Source organism: Solanum stenotomum, chromosome 9, assembly GCF_019186545.1.
Source record: "Solanum stenotomum isolate F172 chromosome 9, ASM1918654v1, whole genome shotgun sequence".
Classification (NCBI taxonomy): domain Eukaryota; kingdom Viridiplantae; phylum Streptophyta; class Magnoliopsida; order Solanales; family Solanaceae; genus Solanum; species Solanum stenotomum.
The window spans coordinates 20,841,736-20,865,220 of NC_064290.1; the positions used below are offsets into that span (position 1 = coordinate 20,841,736).

At 32.6% G+C, this 23,485-nt stretch overlaps 1 protein-coding gene across 1 annotated transcript in view; it reads right to left on the reverse strand.

Moving 5' to 3' along the window:
* LOC125876682 (WD-40 repeat-containing protein MSI4-like) overlaps positions 1-23,485 on the reverse strand; it is a 1,104,907-nt gene that overhangs the window by 634,101 nt on the left and 447,321 nt on the right. The gene's annotated exons all lie outside the window — the stretch shown is intronic.

Consider the following 23,485-nt stretch of genomic DNA (forward strand, 5'->3'; position numbering starts at 1 on the left):
GGGGGGGCTAGTAGGAGGTGGGTGGGTAGGGGTCGAGGATAGGGGTGAAAAAATGAAATTTTGAAATTGAAATTGAAAATATTTTTTAAAAACAAACTTAAATTATTATTTTTTGGGTAAGGGTGGCGAGTAGGGGGTGGGTGGGTTGGGGTGGGGGGATCGAGTGTAGGGGTGAAAAAATAAAATTTTGAAGTTAAAAATATTTTTTAAAAACAAACTCAATTTTTTTTGGGGGGGAGGGGGCGTGGGTGATCAAGGATCGGGATGAAAAAAAAAATTGAAGTTGAAAATATTTTTCAAAAACAATAAAAAAAATTGATGGGGGGGAGGGGAGGCGAGGGTAGTGGGTGGGGGTAAAAAATAAAAAAATTTATATTAGAAATATCTTTTAAAAATAATTTTTAATACTTTTTTGGGAGGGCGTGGGGGTAGGGGTAGGGGTGAGGGTGGGTAAAAAAATTGAATTTAAAAACAAGCTTTAAATTTTATTTTATTTCTGGGGAGGGGGGTGGTTTGGGGGGTTGGTTTGAGGGTAGGGACAAAATAAATTGATTTTTTCAACAAAAAAATAATTGTAGTTTGAAGTTGGAAGAGAGTTTTGGAAAATGTTTTCCTTAAGTTTTGAAGGGAAGTCATTTTCCTTAAATTTGAGGAAAATGAGTTGATTTGTAAAACATTTAACCCAACCAAACATGAGAAAATTGGAAAACATTTTCCGGAAAATGTTTTCCTTCATACCAAACACACCCTGAGTGATTCAATTGTTGATCTCTTGAATTCCTATTAGACTTATGGTCAGTATGTGAATTTAGGATGGAACAAATTGCTTAAAACAACTCAGTTGGTATGGCGCGGTTGTCACCATCTTCAACATATGCAAATTAAAGAACAAGTATTACTAGAACTGAAATGTTTGAAGACATATTATGGAAAATATACTTTTCCTTGTGGTATGTGTTGCTTCCAATTGTACACGGAAGAGTGGCTCCAAAAGAGCCGAATTATTGAATCCAAAGGACTTGTCGATAAACTGTTTTAATAAATTATATTAGTGTAATTATTTATTAAAGAGCGCCAAGAAAATTTTATTTATAAATAAAAGAATGCAAGAATTAAATAATAATATTACTTACAATGGTTGGAAAATTCCAGCGTTGCAACAGGCTTAAGGCTTCATGTATCACATCTCATGTATGAATTAACTACGGTTATTAAATTATTGATTTAGAGGGTTGATTTTATGATCATGATCTGTCGACCTCTAATTGTCTACTTCAATCGACTATCTAACTACATTGTTGAGAAAAGATAAACAAAACTCAATCGGTGAGCATTTATACTTCATCATATTTCGTAACCAAGCTTGGTGTTCGTTTGGGTGTCTATCCTTAACACGAATTTGAACAAGTGATATGCAAGAGAGATCGAGCTCTTCGTATTATTTGGTCTATCTAACTCTCTATGTCCCGAGTTCAAGAATAGACAATATATTTATCTCTATGGTGATCAAGCATGAAATACTAAAACGAGAATACAAAAGTAATTTAAGCGATAACCAATATTAATTCAAAATAATCGATGTTCAATAATTACCCATAGCTACAGCCTAGAACAAAGGCTTTTTAGCTACTAATGCCTAAAAAAAGAAAAGAAAAAGAACACTTAAAAGTATTGACAACTATAACATATGATAAAGAAGTTATTCCCCCACAAAATATACCTAGGGTCCTATTTATAAAGTTTAGGAAAAAATAATTCCACTTCTACTCCAAATAGGAATCCTAAATTAACTAAAATTGTCCGAAAAGTTGGGGATGGCCTAGAGCAGCGCGCAATGATTGTTGGGGCAGCACGCCACCAGTGCACCAGCACTTGGCTTTAGTAGTTTAGGCCCTGGCCCAGCGCATCAAAGTTGTTCAAGGTGTGTCTTTCTTCGCGCTCATTTCCCTTCACTCTTTTCGCCTCCTATTTAGCTAATATTCCTTTAGAAACCCATGCATATGCTAATCATGTAGATTAGTGTGCATTCATTGCAATACTTAATCAAAACACAACAATTATCATCAAGAATGTTCTTGAAACGTAAAGCACATGCGGGTAAATCGTAGTAAATGGGCATATAAATAAGCCTAAGATCACCACCCCACACTTAAACCTTTGTTCACTCTCGAGAAAGCATTAAAACTCATCTTTAAAAAAATCAAACTAGGGATGTCACCACTTTGGTTGATACGAACAATAAGGTCGTATACACTTTTCAAAACATCAAGTAAACTTCTCAATCATTATGCAAGATATACACATAAACAACAAATCTCTAACCTCCTAACTTCAAGAAATGACTTTGAACTCATAAAATTTAAGCTTTCTCTCCTATTCTTATCAAACAAAGCTAATAAATGACATATTTATCATGAAAAAAAGTGCCCTCACAAGAAGAAATGGACCACACACTCAATTCAAAAGATTGAATATAAATTAAGGACTTAGCATCAAAGAATAACTCTAACACTCACAAATAAAATTCACATGAATGCACAAAGAACCATTGGCTTGCCCATTAATTACATCTCCACTAATTAAGCATGCTTGAATAGAATCAAATAGGACTTTAACGGGATGTAATGTAGGCTAGGGGATGGGTAGGAAAACTATATTATAGTGACTTGCACTTCCCTAAGCAATTTGAACTTTTAGACTTCATCACCCATTAATTTATTCTCTTTATTTTCAGCCTTCTATTCAACAATATTTCACAAGTAGTTCTCATCATCATCTCAAGAATGTTTAAGTCATTGTTTTGCTCAAAGAATTTTTTTTCTCCTATTTTTCATATCACATTCTTTCAAAGAGAGATTTTTCATCACTCTGTAAATATCATTGATTACTTTTTTCACTCAATCATCCATGTTTCTTTAGATTTTCAAATTATAATCACTCTATGTTATGGTACTCAAGGAAGCAATGTACAAAAACTAGGCATTCAATAAAAGAGTTAGCGAAAAAAATATGGGTACCAACAAAAGGCTACAAGTTCAAAAAGGTTAACTAGTGGTATAATATCTGAAAAGGCTAAAATTTACAAGGCAAATCAAAGAAACCCAATTATCATCTCCTAAACAAAGCAACACATTTTATTTTGCTTCAATAACATGCAGAACAAGTTCTAGACTAAGATAAAAAAAAAATGGAATAAACAAATTCTCATCACACATGACAGAAGTATCAATCAAGATGGATAAATTTCACTTCTAGGAGATACATGACCATAACAAACTACAAAATAAAATAGGTTATTTACAAAGTCACAACCATGAGCCTAGGTGTCAAAGAGTCTATAATTTCCTTATCAATCAAGCATTCACAAGAAAGTACTACTCAAAATTTGGCCTAAATATAAAGTATCACACAACTAAAAAGGGTCTTTCCTTTTCTCGCCAAAATAAATAAATAAAAATAAAGAAAAATTTACTCCTTAAAAACGATACTTGGTTCAAAGGGACTTTCCTTAGGAAATGAACAGAAAACAAAAGTTGAGGAACCCATCCGAAAAATATAAAAGACTCAATAAAATAGAAAAAACTAAGAATTCATTCCTCCACCCAAAATTTTAAAAAATGCTATGTCTCCAAAGCATCAATTAAAATTTAAAACAAGGGTTAGAAAAACTCCCTGAGGTCTCTAAGACTAGCTAGTAGAATGTTTTCTCAATTTTCATCAAGGGTCATATGCACCACAGTTAAACTCAAACGTGCTCCTTTGCTTCAAATTTTTGGGTACTCACACTTTTCCTAATATGCAAAAACAACAGATAAAAAAGTGACACTAGAAAAATAAAATCAGAAGTTATACTACAATTGTTGACAGCATAGAGTCGACATAAGAATTATGCGGATCGGAGAGTTCGAGCCCTAGTGTTCATGGAGGGTGATCATGTTTGGCTTTGAGTGTCATCTATGAAGGGTGTGATGAGGTTCAAAATAAATGACAAGCTTAGACCTAGATTCATTGGACACTTTGAGATCTTGAGTCGTGTGGGAGAGGATGCCTATAAGTTGGCCTTTCCACCTAGTTTGTCAGCTCTGCATCTCAAATTTCATGCTTCCATGCTTTGGAAGTATATGCTAGATAAGTCCATGGACTTTACCTTGATTCATTTGGGTTGGGTCTGGACTTATCTTTTGAGGAGGATCCTATAGCCATTTTGGATAGACAAGTCTGAAAGCTTAGGACCAAATAGATGGCTTCAATGAAGGTGCAGTGGAAGCACCGTTCAGTTAGTGAGGTGACTTGGGAGACAGAGTCGAATATGCATGCTAGATATCCTCAACTTTTTTAAGCTTCAAGTACTTTCTTTTGCTTTATGTTTGAGGATGAACATGTATTTTAGTGGTAGATATTGTAATGAGCCGGCTGGTCATTTTTTATTTTTCAGTGAAATGAATTATTTTGCCCTCCCGATATTGACTGTGAGTCTTCTATGTTTGAGTTCTGAAAGTTTGGTTTCGGACTTTGAGTTAGAAGTTGAGAATTTTGATAGTATTGAGTTTGAAAGGCTTATATATTTAAGAAAGTGATTTTTGCTATCTTTTGGAGTTTTGAGAGTCGGAATGAAATTCCACTGATTGCATGAGTCCCAAAATGTGAAATTTGACCAATAAGAGTTGTTAGTTTTTGATTCAGAGTCATTTTGAGGAATTGAGGTCCTAAGTTGTGAAATTATGAAAATTTATCCTTTAGGTTGACTTTCGTTAACTTCGGGGTTTGGATGCTCGGATCGGATTTTGAGATTCTGTTGAATTCGGGGGATGATTTTGGGCTTAGGTGAGGTCTTGGTTGATTTTTGAGAGGTCTCAAGCTTGTTTTTACCCTTTTAGGCGTCGAGTTGGTTTCTTGTAGTTTTCACGAATGTCGGGTTAAGAAGACTTTAGATTCATTTTTGACTATTCCATTGAGTCCAGAACATCAAGTATAATTGATTTGCATATGTGGTTTGAGTACACGGGGTTCCCAAAGAATCTTGAGGATCCTTTTTAAAAAGATTTTATGACTTGTCTCTTTTGCTGGATTTTGGTTCTAGTGCATGACGATTTTGGTCATCCCGATCGTGACATAGCACTTATTTGAGGTGGATCGCAATCGCGTGAGTCTCTTCTGCGATCACGATGGTCAACTTTATTGAGTTGATTATTTTTACTCATCACAATCGTGTGACTCTGTGTCGCGATCTTAGTGAGCATTTGAGACCTGGGCAGAATATATTTCTAAAATCGGGGTTTCAACCTAATTGCACCATTTTTGAGTTTTGGGAGCTCTGGTGTGGCGACTTTGACTAGATTTTTGAGGAAAAACTTTTGGGTAACGATTCTTAACTCTAAATCTTCTATTACCCATTATTAATTATGGATTTAAGTGTCCAAATCAAACTTTTGAAATGAGAAATTTGGGGTTATCTTCAAGAACCTAGTAAAATGGTGATTGTGAAGTGCTTTTAAGTCCCTTTTCGAAATGATTTCACCAATGAGTTCCTAAGGCCTTGATTAACATTCTCAAGCATTAAATTTCATATTCAAACCTTATTTTTGAAATTGAGTTTTGTGTTGATTGACCTACTTTTCAAAGAATTGATGTGGGTATTGTTGTTTTCGAAAATTAATTGTTAATACTTGATTTGTATAGATTGTGTGGCTTCGGAAGTAATTCAGAAGGGGAAGGGCTCAACTCTTGGAGTAATTACTGATTGATTTAAGGTAATTGATCACCTAAACCTTGTATTCTAGTAGAATTCATGTAATATGTTGCTTCCAATTGCACACGCAAGTGTACACGGTCATGCAAGTAATATAGTGGCTTTAAAAGAATCGGATTATCAAACCCAAAGCACTTGTCGATTAACTATTTTATTAAATTATACTAGTCTAATTATTCATTCAAGAGTCCCACAAGAATCTGACTTTTATTTGTAAATAAGAGAATGCAAAAATTAAATAATAAAATTAACTTACAATGTTTGGGACAATTGTTGGGCTGCAGCAAGCATAAGGTTTCATGTGTCGCATCTCAAGTAATGAATTAACTAAGGTTATCAAATTACTGATTTATAGGGTTGATTTTATGTTCATGATCTCCTAACCTCTAATCGCCTACTACAATTGACTGTCTAACTACATCGTTGAGTGGGGATAGACAAACTCAATTGGCAAGCATTCATATTTCATCTTGTTTGGTAACCAAGCTCGGTGCTCATTCGGATGTCAATACTAAATACGAATCTGAACAATTGATGTGGAAGAGAGATCGAACTCTTTGTATTCTTTGGTCTACCTACCTCTCCGTCTCTCAAGTTCAAGAATAGATAATATGTTTATCTCTATGGTGGCCAATCATGAAATAATAAAATAAGAATAGAAAAAGTAATTTAAGTGATAACCAACATTAGTTCAAAATAATCGATGTTAAACAATTACTCATAGCTACAAACCCAGAACAAGAGTCTTTAGCTACTAATGTCTAAGTAAAGAAAAAGAAGAAAAGAACCCTAAAAAGTATTGACTGTTTTTCACTACAAAGTATATTCCTCCTTAATAATTATTCTCATGGGCTATTTATAAAGGTAGAAAATCCTAAATAAAATAATTGAGTCCAAAACAAATTGGAAACCCAAAACTAAAAAGAATTGAAATTCTTTACTGTACACTGCGTGAAACCGCCTCAAAATTTGAGGGGGCCTTCAATTTGTGCCACATGGAAATGAGATAACAAACATCACTTTACTTTCTTCACTTTCATCTAGAAATTCCAATATATTGATATATTAATAAAATATTCAATTTAATATATTAAGTTGCCTTCTTGATTTCCTTCCATAATCATTCATCTATAATTCATTTTAGCTCCAGATTTCTTCATCCTTACACCAATTTACTCCTACAAATAAAATACACTATTTAGTCCAATTCATAAAATTTATGCTCAAAAAAGATAAATAAAAATACTTAATGTGAGACCAATAATGATTAAAAATATATATATGTAGTCTCACAACATATTTCCTTTATTATTTGCGTGTTGGGAGTAATGGGGATGAGCTGAAGGGTTAATTGCCCACTTGTTAAATTTTAATGAATAAAAAGGGGTTGAAATTGAAAAGGCTATATGACGAAAATGATAATGAGAATTTCCTTGTTGCGACCCTTATAATTGATTGATGAAATGCTTGATAGAATGAATGTGGATTTGAATTGCATGAATTATTGTCTCTTCGATGTGGTGTGATATAGCTTGTGTGCACTGATTGTTGAACATCGTGATGAGACATGTGATGTTTATGATGTTGAGGTCATTGTCGGAAAGTGCTATTATGTCAAGGTCATTTTCAACAAGTGTTGTGATGCTGAGGTCATTTTCGGCTAGAGGATTGATATGAAGCTAATGAGAAATGATTATGGCTATAGATATGGTGACGATGAGAAATGGTTCCAACGAGGGGTCGATTATTGTGACTTGAGACATTTCATGCTTATGTGTGACTTACTTGTTAATTATGATTGATACATTTTTTGCGTGTGATTGATCTACTTGACTTTGAGATTGGCTTACTTGATATGTTTGGTTGTTGAATTATGACCATCGATTGTAATTTATTGAACCTTGTAGTTTGAGAAGGTTTGGTTGTAGCGTAAGAGGTATTTGATTTCTACTATATGCCTTGTTTATTAGGTTGCTTGTTGGGTAGCGTGTTGTTGGTACTCACTCCTTGCTTCTACACTTGTGTAGGTTCCGAGCCCAGTATAGCGTGATCATCCTCTTTTTCTTATTTTCTGAGGCTTGTCAAAGGACTATTGAGAGGTAGTTGTTTGTCATCCCGGTGGGCCCTCTTTTCTTTTCTTTAAGCTTTGTTCCATTTGAGAAACAAAGACTGAGACTTGTATTTATTTCTTAATTTTGCACTTTATATATTTAGTGGCTTGTACACGTGTCAACTAGATTTTAGGGGTTTTAATAGAATGAATAAATTTTCCGCTTTATATTGTTCTTGATTTATTATGTTTCGCACTTCGTTTGTTTTCATTGGATTGAGACTAGCTTGTCTTCGTGGGAATAGATAAGTGTCATCACGTCCATTTTTGGGTCGTGAAAAATATCATATCATATATATATATATATAAATGGAAGTGTTCTACTTCGATTTTACCTTAGGGTTTTGCCTTAGGGTTTGAGAGAGAAGAGAATGTTGGATTAAGAGGTAAAACTCTGATTGGTTTGCTCCTTTAATTAGTCAACAAGTTCGTTTTAGGGTTTTCTTAGAGATAAAACGACAAAAACGACCCTTTTTAATATTTTTGCATTGGCTAATTCGTCACTGCATTGTATGAGGTTACTAAAATGGTCATAACTTTCTACTCGAAAATTAGATTGACGCAAAAGTAGTGACGTTGGAAAGAAGATTCAAATACCTTTAATTTTATAGTATATTGGCCACCTAAGTCTTTATATTATAAGATATATGATAGTTTGAAGTTGACCCAAGTAGAATATTACATCAAAACTTAATCGGTATTGTCATGACCCAGGGGTACCCCCTAGACGTAACACTGTGTACTTGACCCCGAAGGGATCTCATACAAGCCCTTAGCATATCATGACATAAGAACATAGAGGAAAAAATGCGGAAAATTTAAAACTTTTCTTTACAATCAAAGTCTTTTATAAAATGAGAGAGTCTATAACACCATGTCTCAAACCATTTATAATACTTGGATTCAAACTCTTGAATACAATCTTAGGGACACGACCCTTACATAAATCTAAAACATAAAAGAAAGACATAAAGGACATATGGTCAAGCCCTCGAATACTATGAGGACTCACCAATCTTCTTCTGCTTGATCTACTACCATAATGAGTCTTCTTAATTCAATTATTTTTATATCTTTAAGTATATATAAGTTTAAAGTTTCATAACATTTTATCATTTCATCATGCATATATGTATTCCTTGTTATGCAGGGTTTTGCTTTCAATTATTCCTTCCTATCATATCCATAACTGATTAAGATTATATTAGATCATTATGAACTAGATTATCTGTTTATCATGTTCTCCTGTCACTACTAGCATCGTACTTTAGTAGATACTTCCTTCTTATCAGCGCCTCAACTTTGTTTACTCCCCTATCACGGCTTCCTCGCCTACCAGTTTCAACATTAGGATGGCATAGTATAGAAGTTTTCTCTCTGTTTCCAGTGTGCTAATAAACTAGAAATCATGATTCAAATAATTCTAGTACATAATAACTAACATAAACTTATTCAATCATATATATGATATTCAGGAATATATGAAATTATTTCTGCATATTTATTGAACAATATACCTTTGCCTCGTGCTCATCCACGATATCTGAAGGTTGCTCCATTATCTATTAAGTATGAATATCTTTAGTATTTAAGAGTATTTATATGAAAGCTTTCTTCGTTTATTCAAGGCCTCCCCTTATGTTCCATATACATTCCTTTATATAGAAAGGAAATTCTATCCTATAGCTACTTTACAATCATGAACAATAATGCATATCCTATACTACTTAATAATGCGCCTAATTTTTTACAATAATGTGCCTACTTTACGACTTTTTTACATAGTATTGTACACTTTATACTATTTGCTTTTGGCTTTGTTGGCCAATTATGTCTTCTTTGTCTTCTTTTCTTTATCTTCTTATCTTCTCAGTAGTCTTCTGTCTCTATCTCCTTTTTATCTCCTTATCTCTAGTCTTTTGTCTCTATCTTTTGATCATTCCAGCTGTACACCTGGAATCACATTATCTTCTCCATTACATTTTGAACATATGTGGTCAGGATATTTGTGTCCAATTAACTTGCAATATCTAGTTAATAGTTCTGACGAAATAAATCTTGCATTTAATGCTCTTGTTGTAGGTCTTTCTTCTGGTTTTAATAATGATAAAATTCATCTCTAGACTTCATCAATAACTGGTTTCCTTAGCTCCCTTGAGTTGGCATAAATCATTAATTGATCTATGGAATAGTATCTCCATATAGCATTTCTATTCAAATAATTGTTGGCTAATTCTTGTATTATAGTTGATATACCAATTATTCTTTTATTGACATAAAAACTAGGTATCTCGATTTTTTGTATTTCTGGTTGCTCTCCAATATCTTCTAGTATTATCATATCTTTGGCCAGGCCTATCTTTACAACTTGAATCGGTGGTTTTATCTCCTCATGTAATATTTCTGTTGTTGCCGTATAGAATTTCACATAGAATAAATTCCCTTTGGTTACTCTTTTATACATAATAAATGCTTTATATAATTCTGGTATACTGCTTAGTTCTTCTCCATCATAGGTATATTCAGTACTTATTAAACCATAATTATAACATATTTTAACTAAGTTAGCATTGGTTTTTAGCTGTGTGATTAGCTTGTTGTATCCTTGTAATTTCTGGGTTATATAGTCTTGGTTTGGATCTTTTGTAGTGGTAGATCTAGGATTGAGGTTTAGGTAACTCTGTATTTTGTATATATTTTTGATGTATGTCCTTGTAATATGATTATATACCTTCTTCTCATGTTGTAGACTATCTGCATACGTCGAAGTTTGTGGTTCTATGGTTAATGGGTTTTTTGCTTTTTGTGTAAATGGCTTTTCAAATAACTGATTTAAATTTACATTTCGTTGTTTTTCAATAACTGGTTTTCTTGTACCTGCAGCTGTATTTAAACAAACATTATGGGTTTTAAGGTGTTTCCTATCGTCACCTCTTAGCTCTGATTTTTAAAGTCTTCTGATTGACTTAGCTTCGTATTTTTACAGTCATGCTGCTGACTTGTGCTAGCTTTAGACTTCAGATTATCTTCATTAATCTTTAGCTTTTGTATCTCATTGTCCATACTGTCCACTTTTATACAAAGTGTAGTAATAGATTTGAGTATCTTTTCAATTGTATTTTCTTTCTCAGTTTGAGTAGCTTTGCCTTGATAAGTAATCTGCAATAACATTCTTATCAGTCTTTATTACTTCAATAGTAAATGTAAAATTTAATATATTTAATACCAATCTTCTTATTTCTTTTGTAGTTACCAAATCCTATATCTTTCTTGTTAGCCATCATTTTACTTGTGTGCTATCTATTCTTATAATAAATTTGTTATATACAATATATGGTTCAAATGATAATAAACATTTATATACCAAATATAATTATTTCCCATTTTATTTCTGTATTAGTAAATGTTCCTGAATAATATCTACAATGATGTTCTATCTTATCTTCATCATACCTGTATTTTAAGAATCCTCCATAACTCTTTTCACTGGCATCTGATTCTACTATATAAGTAATTTTTTTGTTTTCATCTGGAAAATATAGTTTAGGTAGGTTTTTACATAATAGTTTTACTTTTTGTATTTGTATTTGGTCTTTTTTATCAAACTGATACTCTATGTCTTTCTTTAATTTTTGTTGTAATGGTTTTAAATTCTCTGCTAATTTTGGTATGTATTCTCTTACTTGATTTACTAGTCCTAAAATGATTGTAATTTCTTTTTTGTATCTAGTTGTTCATTCGAGTTAATTATTTTTTTGTACAATATGTGTTTGCATTTTTATTCCATTTTTATCTATTTGTATTCCTAGGAATTCTATTTGGTCTTTCATTATGTCTGCTTTCTTCTTTCTTAGGCTTATGCCTAAATATTCGATAATATGTATAAACTTTTCTAATAATCTTATATGTTCATCCTGTGTTTTGGAATATAATAATATATCATCAATATATACTATACAATTTTCTAGTTTTTTAAAGTAATTATTTATAAAATGTTGATATCTACCTGGTGCATTTTTATATCCAAATGGTAATACATTCTATTCATAAAATCCTTGTGGTACTGTAAATGTCGTAAGTTTTTTAGATTCTTCTTCTAACTTTAAGTGGTAAAATCCTGATTTACAGTCAAATTTACTAAAGTAATTATATCATTGTATTTGTCTTATCTTTAATATTTTATTTGATATTGGGTAATTATATGTTTTAGTTTTTGCATTTAAATTTCTATAATCAATAACCATTCTACTTTTTCCTCTTTTTTGTTCACTATATTTATTTACTATAAATGTTGGGCTTGTGTGTTTACTATTAGTTTCTTGTATATATCCTTTTTCTAGTAATTCATTTATATGAATCTTAAATTCTGTTAGATCATTAAAATTATATTTTAATGATTTCTGTGTTATTATGTTATTATCATCAATTAGTTCAATCTTTATTTTTGTTTTATGTTTTTCCCATCCTTGTAAAGGGTCTTCACTATATAGTAATTCTAATTTATCCTAGATTATTTTTACTTTGTTTATAGAGAATATAATTAATTCTATTTTTGAGTGTTCTTCTGTTATATTTTCTAGCTTTTGTGTAATTTTTTTCACTTCCTTTTATCCATTCTGTTGTTTTTTTTTTAATTGTTCACTCTTTTTGCTCATATTTTTTGTTTACATGGTGTTGTTAACCACCAGTGTGTTTTCGTTATTGTGTGTGGGTATAGCTTTTCTAAAAAGGGCATTCCTAATAGCATATTTTTTGTTGTAAATTCAAAGTTATATATTTCTTCTATGGTTAATATCTTATCTCATATTTGTATTTTTATATTTTTTGCCTTATATGTGATCATGCTTCCTTCATTATTAAATCTTGTTACTACTAAAGGTGTTTTTAACTTTTCCCATTTAGCTTTTGCTCCTGTGTCTATCATTGGAGTATAATATCTATTATAATATCCTTCTACTATTATTTTTGCAAGTATATATATTTTATGTTGTTAATAAAGTTCTTTTTATTATTACGTTTTTGTTTTCATAATTTATTGTTAACTGTTTATCTTCTAGATTATACGGTTTAACTTTTTCTAACCATTTTATTCCTAAAGTAATATTTTTATATTGATATTCCTCCAATAATTATTTCCTTTTCTGTTGTTTCTTCGGTATTTATTAATTCTTTTGGTAGTTCAGGACATAATTGTTCAGTAGTTATTATTTCATCTTCTGTTACTAATTCTCTGGTAATATAATTTTCTTCTTGTCCAGTATCTATTAATATTAAGTATTTTCTTTGTTCCATTACTCCTGTTATGTAGTAATGATATGGTTTTATTACTTCTATCATTTGTGGAGTTTTATCTATTCTTTTAGAGGTACTCATTTTTTATGATATTTGTGGTATTTCATAGTTTATTCTTTTTGATGTACTTAATCATTTTTTTACTATTTCTAGATCTTCTTCTATATCAATCTCACTATAACTATAATCATTATTATCTATAACTGTAACTATGCTTTCAAAAGAATTTTCTATTTTTATTTTATTTATTTTATTTTTTGTTGTTATTTTATGTTTTGTTGTTAAGACATATAAGTTTTTACATCTAGCCGTAAATATTTTACTTCCTGGTGCTAATTCTATTCCTGACATTTTCCAATATAATACTAGTTATTTATCTATATTTCTATCATTTACTGCTACTGAGTAGTTAGCACTTATTATGAATTCAAATTTTTGGTATATTAAGTTTCCTGTTACTGCACTTATTATGCTTTTTTCTATAGGTTGTATAATCCTATCATCTGCTAAGTATATTTCTATAGGTGTATCTATTCCTTCTCTAAAACATGTTTTTATTAGTATTTTTGTTCCTCCTAAATGTACATATTTAATTAGATTTTTAGCCTTAATATCTTGTATTTCTTTATTTATTATTGGTATTTTAGCCTTACCTTTGGTGTATTTACAATCTATGATATGTTATTTTTGACTTATTACATAATATTCTTCTTTTTGTCTCTTAAACCACTTTCTTATTGTTGGTATTTCTAATATTTTTTCTACACTTAGGTCTAATTCTTTTCATTTTGTTTGTTCAAATATATTATTATCAAATATTATTTTTTGTTCTGAAGATTCATCATCTTGGTATTCTTCTTTGGTTATTATTTGTATATTTTTTTCAGTCATTTGTTATATTATAGAACTCATTATCTGATTCTATCTCTATATCGTTATTCATTTCATTTTCTGATATTTCATATATGCTATCTTCACTTTCTAATTCATAATCTATATATTCTATCTGCATATATTTTTCATCTTCTATTATTTTTTCTGATATTTGTTTTTTCTTTGGGTTTTTAGGTAATTTACAATCTCTAGCAATATGTCCTAGTTTTCCACAATTATAACAAGTACATTCTGTTAATTTTTTCTTTGGTCTATATGGTCTTTTAGTTTTATAAATTTTTACATAGTATCTCCTTCTTGGTTTTTTATATTTATATTTTGATCTGTATTTTTTATTATACTTCTTTTTCTAATATCTATTTGTACATCCAAATTGGGGTGCCGTTTTATTTTTGTAACATGCTAAGTTTTTTACTAATATCTTTTCCATCTTTATTTCTTCTTTATGTTTCTCACATAGTTCTATAAACCATCGTTTTAAGAATTTCATTCTAGCTCCTAGGGTATCTGTTAGTCTTGCTTCATTCCAACTTCTTATTACTTTTGAACTAAAAGGTTCGGGTAATTTTGTAAAATATAGTTTCCTTATTTCTTTACTTTCTTCTGTACTATATGTTCCTTTATAATAATATTCTCTAAATGCACACGTATATTCATCTATATAACACATATTACATATTGCTAATTTTGTCATTAGATTCCTGTTTATGATTTTTTTCTTTATTTTGTTCTTCTACTTCCGTTGTCATACTACTAAATTCATTTCTTATAGTTATTTCGTATTTATATAATATTTCCATAGTTGTAGTAGCTAATTCACCATCAAATTTTTTATTACTTCTTAAAGTTTTTAAACTTTCATCTGATAAATTTTGTAGCCAATATTTTATTGTTCATGTAAGTGTTCTTTCTATATATCCTGGTGTTTCTGTCATTCCTATTTTATTATCTATTAATTGTTTTGATATATATCTCATCCATAATTGAATTGTTTTATTTATATCTGCTACACAGTCTAAATCTAAAAAATTATGTTGTTCAGTTATTGGTTTAGTTGTCCATTTTTTATTCAATCTTTTATCCCATATAGTTTTTTCTCTATCATATTGTTCATAGTTTGCATTATAATATTTTGGATTTAAATTTTTTGGGATTTTTACTCCTGATGTACTAGGTTTTTCATCCATGTCTACGTCTCCTGTATTTACTTCTAGATTCTTCGTATTATCTATGTTTGCTAAAAGTTCCGTATATGTTTCGCTTGTTTCTGAATGTTAATGTTGTTCTTCTAGATCATTATTATTTATTTCATCAATTCCTATTTCAGGTAGGTTATCTTGGTTTTCTTCTAGTTGTAATTTTTCTTTAAATTTATTTATCTCAGCTGTTAAATTTGCTTTTTGTTCTTTTTCTTTCTGTTTTATTGCATATATTTCTTTTAGCATTGCTAGTTCTTTTTCTAATTCTAATATTTTAGTGTTTTTTATTTCTTCTAGTTGTTGTATTTCCTTCTTTGCCTGAAGTTTTATTTTTTCAATTTCTTTTTGTCTATCTATCTCTTCATTTTCTTTTGTTATTCTTACCATAGCAGCTAAACTATATTCTAATTTTACTGTTTCTTTTTCTAACATTAAACGTAGATTGTCACCTATTTTCTTATATCTTCTTCCTAGATTAGAAAATACTATCTTTATTTTTAATCCATCGTAATTCTCATATGTTTTTTCATCTATTGCATATTCTTCTTTGTTCATTTATAAATTGTGTTGAAGTTTATACTCTAAATTTTCTATTTGTATTTGTAGATACAAAATAGTTTTCATCTATGCTACTATAGATTTTTTACAAGTTCCTGCAAATATATTACTGTCAAGTCTATTTTGCCTATATCTTAATTCTTGTCTTTTTGCTACGATTGTTTCAATAAGCTATTGTCTATATTCATTATTCATTGTAATTTTAAATATTTAATATATTTATATTCTATTTTAGATATATTATCTATCAATTGGTCTAATTTATTGTTGTTAGTTTTAGTAATGTTAAGTTGTTTATATTCTGGGTATAGTTTGTTTAATTTATTTCTGATCTTTCTTAATTTTCTTCTAACAATCTTCTTATCCATAGCTCTAATACCAATTTGGGGGGGGGGGGGGGAATTCATATTCTTTTAATAATATTAATTTTCACTAAATCTTTTATTGTAATATTCTTTGGCTAAGTGTTTTAGTGTATATTGAAGAGGTGTAACTAAGAGATTTTAAGAGTGACTAACTTTCAACAGTAATCATAAAAAAGTTTGCATCAACTATTCATTGAAACTTATACTTTATCATTCATTTTGTAATTGTTTACTTACATATTTTAATTTTTTATATTCACATTATTTTTAAAAAATAGTGTGGTACTTGATTTGATATTCACGTGCAACACATGTGCGTCAAAACTAGTGTGTGTGTGTGTGTGTGTGTATATATATATATATATATATATATATATATATATATATATATATAATATCATTATATTAAATTTAATCTATTAAGTTTCCTGCTTGGTTTCTTTTTATGATTTCTTATTTTTTAATTCGTTTGTACTCCAAATTTCTTCATCTTCACACCATTTTAATCCTACAAATTAAATACACAACATAAGAATAACTCATAAAATTTATGCATAAAAAGGATAATGATAAGATTAAATATGAGGCATATAATGATTAAATATGTATATTTTTAGCCTCACATCACCTTCCTATGTGTTGGTTGCGCGCCGCGCATGTTTTCCGCATGATAATGCACCTCAATAGCATTTTAAATAACCTCCAAAGACGTAGTTCACCTCTCTAGTTCTTAACTTTACCGTAAAAAAAAAGTTCTCAAGAAACTAACTTCTTCCAAGGTTCATTCATCATCCAAGAAAAGATTTGACCATATAATTTCATAATATCTTCATATTAACACCAATTAATATCTTCTACCCATGGAATACATAGGTTTTCAAGAAAACTCTAAGGTTCAAGAAATGAATTATTACCATCATTTTCTCCAAAGATGTCACCTTCCTCAAGAATTTGGAGTGAATAAGGTATGTAAGGCTACTCATAGTGACGGACTAAGTTCATCCTTATGCCCTACATTTAAAATTCAGTTAGTAAGAGTTAAATCAAGTGTTTTCTAACCTGGTTTTCATGAACTTCAAATTGATCTTTATTTTTTGTTATTGAATTTTGATTCTTATCATTGAGATTACGATACTTCATGTATTTTGTTTCTTGAATTAATATTCATGCTTAATTTATCACATGTACCCTATTTAGTTGAGAATTGTTGAAAGTCTTTGTATAACTATTTCCATGCATTAACTTATGAATTAAAGTAAGTTCAAGTATTTTAAGTTATCATTTGAGAAGAATTTTAAGAGAACACTATTGGTTCCAAATGCATTATTTTGTATTGAGAAAAACATTGCTAATTTAAGAACAACATAAATGGTTTTAGAAGAAGTTTCAATCAGCAAAGTAAAGATCAGTATTCCCTAAAGAGGTATATTTGAGTATTAACTCAACAAATATATTATTATGAGCATTAATGCATGTTTTGGAAGTAGTATTGAGCACTGATTTGGGTAAGATTTAAGATGACTAAAACCACATAAACTGTGCCGCCAACATAGATAGGAATGTGTCGTTGGTTCGGGCGACTCCTCACCCAACCTTAATAAGGGGTTAGAGATGGATCCATAAGTTCAATTATGTTGTCATATACTCCAGTAAGTTATAAGATGACTCTGGCAATGTAGGCTAGACGTTGTATCATCACCAGGATCATAGTGATGGCTGCTGGAAACTCCCTAAGAAAAGTAAAGTATATTATTTGTGTGTTTTGCCAATACTGCATATCTCATTGTAAAGTTTTAATGATTTCACTTCATGTTCATGCTTTACTTTCAGTCTCTTTTCATTTCAGTTATTTATTTATTTCATTTAGTCTTATTACATACCACGCATTCCATGTACTGCCATCATTTTGCCCTGCATCATTTTATGATGCAATTTCAGGTACTCACGATAGCAGACGTTCAGTAAGATCTCTTTTCATTATTAGTTGGTGAGACCAACTCACTTTCAGAGGGCTCCAATTTAGTTAGCTCAGTTTATTTCATTTTTAGCCATTGTTGGTGGAATAGTCAGGTAGTCGTAGGTCTTGTCCCTACACCTATCTTCAATTAGTAGAAGTTTCATAGATAGACAAAGTTAGTGAATCAGTTCAATATTTAGTATTCAGAAGTTTTAAACATTATTATAGTAATTATTATTTATATTTAGATTTGTTTCAGATTTTTGTATAACATATCTTTAAATTATTTTAAATGTTCATTTTATAACGCTTTTGCATATATGTTTAGTCTTTCGCTCAGTAGTCAGCCAGTATAAGGATTCACTTAGGACCAACAATGATTTTTGAGTGTTGGCCACGTCTAGGGTGTAGCCTTGGTGCAGAGATGGATTTACGAAGGGCCAAGAGGTGTCACATGTCTCTGCTTCATTGGAAAATGTGTTATATATAATATATATATAGAAGGAGATCAATTCTGAAGTCGATTTCCCTTTCGGGAGGAATTCTGGGAAGATCTTCTGGAAACTTATTAACTATTGGAACTGACTCAAGAGTTGAGGTTTCGGAGCTTAAATCCTTGACCCGAACTAGATGGTAGAGAAAACCCTTAGAAATCATCTTTCAGGCCTTAAGGTAAGAAATGAATCGACCCATAGGCACTGAGCTACTACCCTTCCATTCTAAGATTGGCTCGTCTGGAAATTGAAAACGAACGATCCTAGTTTCTCGACTGAAACTGAAGTTCACTTCTATATAAGGAGTTAAAAAAAGGAAATAGTAGCCCCTGAACATAGCATAAAGATATAAATGAAAGACTCGTAATGTACTAGTGACCACATTAGGAGAATCTTCCTGGTCCTGGTGAGCCTGAAGAGCATACAACCTATTATGGCGTTGACCACCACCTGTACCAGATGAAGCACCCTGATGAGTTGGGTGACCTACTGGTGCTACTGGAGTTGTATATTGAGCCCTACTATTATTACCTTTTTTACTCTGTTTAGAAGAAGGACAATCTCTCAACTTGTGACTAGTCTGACAACACCCAAAACATCTTTCCTTCTCTGCAAGCACTCGCTCGGATGGTTCTTACCACACTTAGGACAAGTTGGGTAGGTTATATTACCTGAAATACTCTCCTGAGACTTAGATCCTGATGCCCTACCTTTCTGATCCTATCGAAACCTGGAGGATGGAGCACTAGCTGATGAAGGTGCTGGAGCTGAAGATTTCCGCTGAAACTGTGAGTGATTTCCACCACCCAATTTCTGCTCAGAGTAATCATAGTTCCATGTCCTAGCCCTCTTATTGTCCTTAGCTTGTTCCCTAAGCTTTTCTCCTTTAACCTATTGAGCACGAGTCATAAGTCTAGAGATATTCATATCTTCCAGCAACATAGCATTTTGGCACTTTGTTTTCACTAAGTCGGATACCCCATATAGAAACTTGTTCATTTGTGCCCTTGGATCAGCAACCATGTAAGGAGCATACCTGGAGAGTTGGGTGAACTTGAGTCCGTAGTCTTGGACTAACATGCTACCTTGCCTCAAATTCATGAACTCTTGAGCTTTTGCCTCCCTCAAATCCCTTGGGAAGAACCTATCCAGAAAAGTCTCACTAAAACACTCCCAAGTGATAGGAACTGCATCCATACCCCTGTTTTCTTTCCACTGAGTAAACCAGATGTGAGCTACATCCTTAAGCTGGTAAGACGCCAACTCTACCCTATCATTTCCAGTCACTTGCATCACTCCAAAGATTTTCTTGACCTCATCAATGAAAATCTGGGGATCCTTACCAACCTGCGACCCTAGAAACTCAAGTGGATTCATCCTAACAAAATTTCGAACTCTATCTACAACTGACCCAACATTATGTTAGTAGGAACTGGGTCCTACTGATTGTTCTGGTTGGTCATACTCTGAGCCAAAAGTTGAATCGCATTCTGAAACTCAGCGTTCGAAACCTCATGGTCTGGGACTAGAGGAACTGCATTAGCATTGCGTGCATTATCATTCCTTGTGTAAGCTTTATGAGGAGGCATGATCTTAAACGCAAAATGACAGATTAGAAAGAAGATCATACCAACACACGATAAGAATAACAAAGAAAGTGAAGTTTTCCTAAAACACTTCGTAGCCTCCCTCTCATTAGATGTAGTGCACTTCACACCCATGAAAAGGAATCTACTTAGTGCGGCTTTTCAGACATCCTAGGACTCTTAAACCTAAGGCTTCGATACAAGTTTGTCACTCCCCGAGGCTACCCCTAGGACATGGACACATGACCTAGGATCACGAGTGACCCTAAGCTAACCCTGTTGCATATCATTAGCATACTAACATAAATTGAAACAAGAAGTAATGTGCGGAAGCTTAAACATGAGATAAACTGAAATGATGGGGAATACCCAATCTAAGTCTGAATATAAATAAATATTAATCAAGAGTTTAAGACAATGAACTATAACTCAAATACTAAAGTTGAATCTGTCTATGTTTGAAATAAAGCCTCTAACTGACTAGAGATATTGGGAAATGCCCCTAGCTAACCCTAGCAACTACTGAAAACAGAAATGAAAAGACAAAATATAGAAATATGTCTATTGTCCTCAGAATATGAGGACTCACCATAAAAGCTGCGGAACTGAATATCGGGAACCGATCTATACATGATCTGAATGTTGAGGACCTAAACCGACATCACGAGAAGATGTAGCGCAGATTATGCATCAGTACTTGAAAGGTACTGAGCATGCAAGATAAGATAAAGCTGAATAACATATACATAACTAAACAAAGTAATAAGAGAAATTATATAACCTGAACATGAGGTAAATATTGACATATGTTGAATATTGAGCTAACTGAATGCAATGACCAAGTACATAACATGTTGAGACTGAATACTGAACTATATTGATAACCTGGTCAATACACTAGAATCTGACTGTGGCAGCTACTGCTAACCGACATAAAACCACGAGAGCTATCTATGGAGTCTGATGTAGTGCCCCATCGAGAGGACCCAATATACCTTGCTAGGGGTATAAAGGCATGACTGGCATGATCACTAAATATGTTTCCCACAGAGGGGACTTATCCTATGAGGACACGTAGTTCTGGGACTATGAGGGTGACTGACCCTTAGTCCACTCGGTATTAAGCCTACTCCCAACTGATTATGTAAGTAACACATTATAACTGAAGTTCTGTAATACTGAATAGCTCAAAATACTAACATGCTAACTGAAAATGCAACATTAATGTACTGATAATGAAACATTCTTAACTGGAGCATCTATAACAAAATAAATTGATCTAGTAAGTGTAATTCATAAACTAAACGAATCTACACAACTAAGGTTCTAAGTTTTATGCAAGAACTAAGCAACAATTCCATGAAAACATGATAATCTGATTTGGATTAGTCCAACAACTAAATCACAACAATAATATGGAGTTCTATAAACCCTAGGTCTAAACATGATATAGAGAATCAAGAATCTGACTAAATTCTAGGTACCTAGTGGATGAAAGGAATACACTAGTGAAATCCCACATACCTGGTGACGAATTTCACGGAGAAATCTTTCTATTTGGGGGATGGAACTGGAGGAAACCTTGTTGCGTTCTTGGAGAGGGTTGGTCGACTGTTTCTCCTCCTTTCCGTTCAACTTGGATGAATTTTGGAGAATGAGTTAACTAGGGTAAGTTCTAATTAAGTTACTAGGCTAAAACTGACTAAATCGACGTAATTTAGGGGTTAAATGATGTAGTTTAGGTGACCAATGCATAGGGAAAAGACCAAATGACCCCTAACTTAAAATCTATCAGGAACAACCGACGAACCTGGTCCCACCTATGGTCAGTCCTAGTCAGTCATCGACTGGCTTTAGAGCCTGGGATCTGGGAGTCTAAACCATGGACCGTGGTCCCACCTACGGTCCGTAGGTCCTGGCGTGGTTCTGGACTTAGCTGAATTTTCTTGGGGTTCTGGGGAGTCTGATCCACAGACCTGGTCCACGGACCATGGTCCCACCTACGGTCCGTAGGTCCTGGCGTGGGTCAAGACTTTGCTGAAAAATTTTGGGGTTCTGGGAAGGGAGCTGCAGGTGACCAACCACAGACCCCACCTACGATTCGTGGGTCACCCTACGGTCCATAGGTGGCACCGTTGGTGGCACCTGCAACTTTTAGAATCTATATTTCTGGTCTGTCTAGAATACGAGGTGTTACATTATCTCCCCCTTGGGGACATTCATCCTCAAATGAAGACTAAACTAGCTGAATATGGAGGGAAAAAGCTGCAAACCCTACCACTAAGTACTGGAAACTAAAATCTGACTAAACTAAGTTCCAAAAACGTACAAATATGCTGAAAATGCAAGTCTAACTGGAGGAACATGATACTAAGACTGAATCTACGCATGACTGACTGAAAAACCGGAGAGGAACTATTACCTCAAGTTGGAGTGGAATCGGAAGGAAAGAGATGAGGATACTTGGTCTTCATGGCTGCTTATGCTTCCCAAGTAACTCCCTCTACGGACTGACTCCTCCACAAAACCTTAACTAAAGCGACTTTTTTGTTTCTCAACCTTTGAACCAGACGATCAAGAATCTCAACTGGCACATCCTCATAAGTGAGACTATCCTTGACAGCCACACTTTCCAATAGTACTATGGATGCTGGATCACCCACACACTTCTTCAACAATGAAATGTGAAAGACCGGATGCACTACTACAAGTTCTGCTGGCAACTCTAACTTATAAGCTACCTTACCAACTCTTTTCAAGATCCTATAAGGGTTTACATATCTTGGACTTAGCTTCCCTTTCTTGTCAAATCTCATCATCCCCTTCATAGGCGACACTTTTAGGAAAACCCAATCATCAATTTGAAACTCCAAGTCCCTTCTCCTTACATCTGCATAGGACTTCTGGTGATCTGAACTTTTTCCATAGCATCATGAACCGAATCTGTCCCTATCAAGGTTACTTCACCTACTTCAAACCAACCAACTGGAGATCTACATCTACGCCCATACAATGCCTCATAAGGGGACATCTGAATGCTGGAATGGTAGTTATAATTGTAGGAGAACTCTATAAGAGGAAGGTGATCATCCCAACTACCCTTGAAGTCGATCATACAAGCTCTCAACATGTCCTCTAAGGTCTGAATGGTACGCTCTGCCTGACCATCCATCTGTGGATGAAATCATTTGCTTAGATTAACTTGAGTTCTAAGACCTTTCTGAAATAATTTACAGAAATGAGAGGTAAACTAAGGACCTCTATCTGAAATTATAGACAAA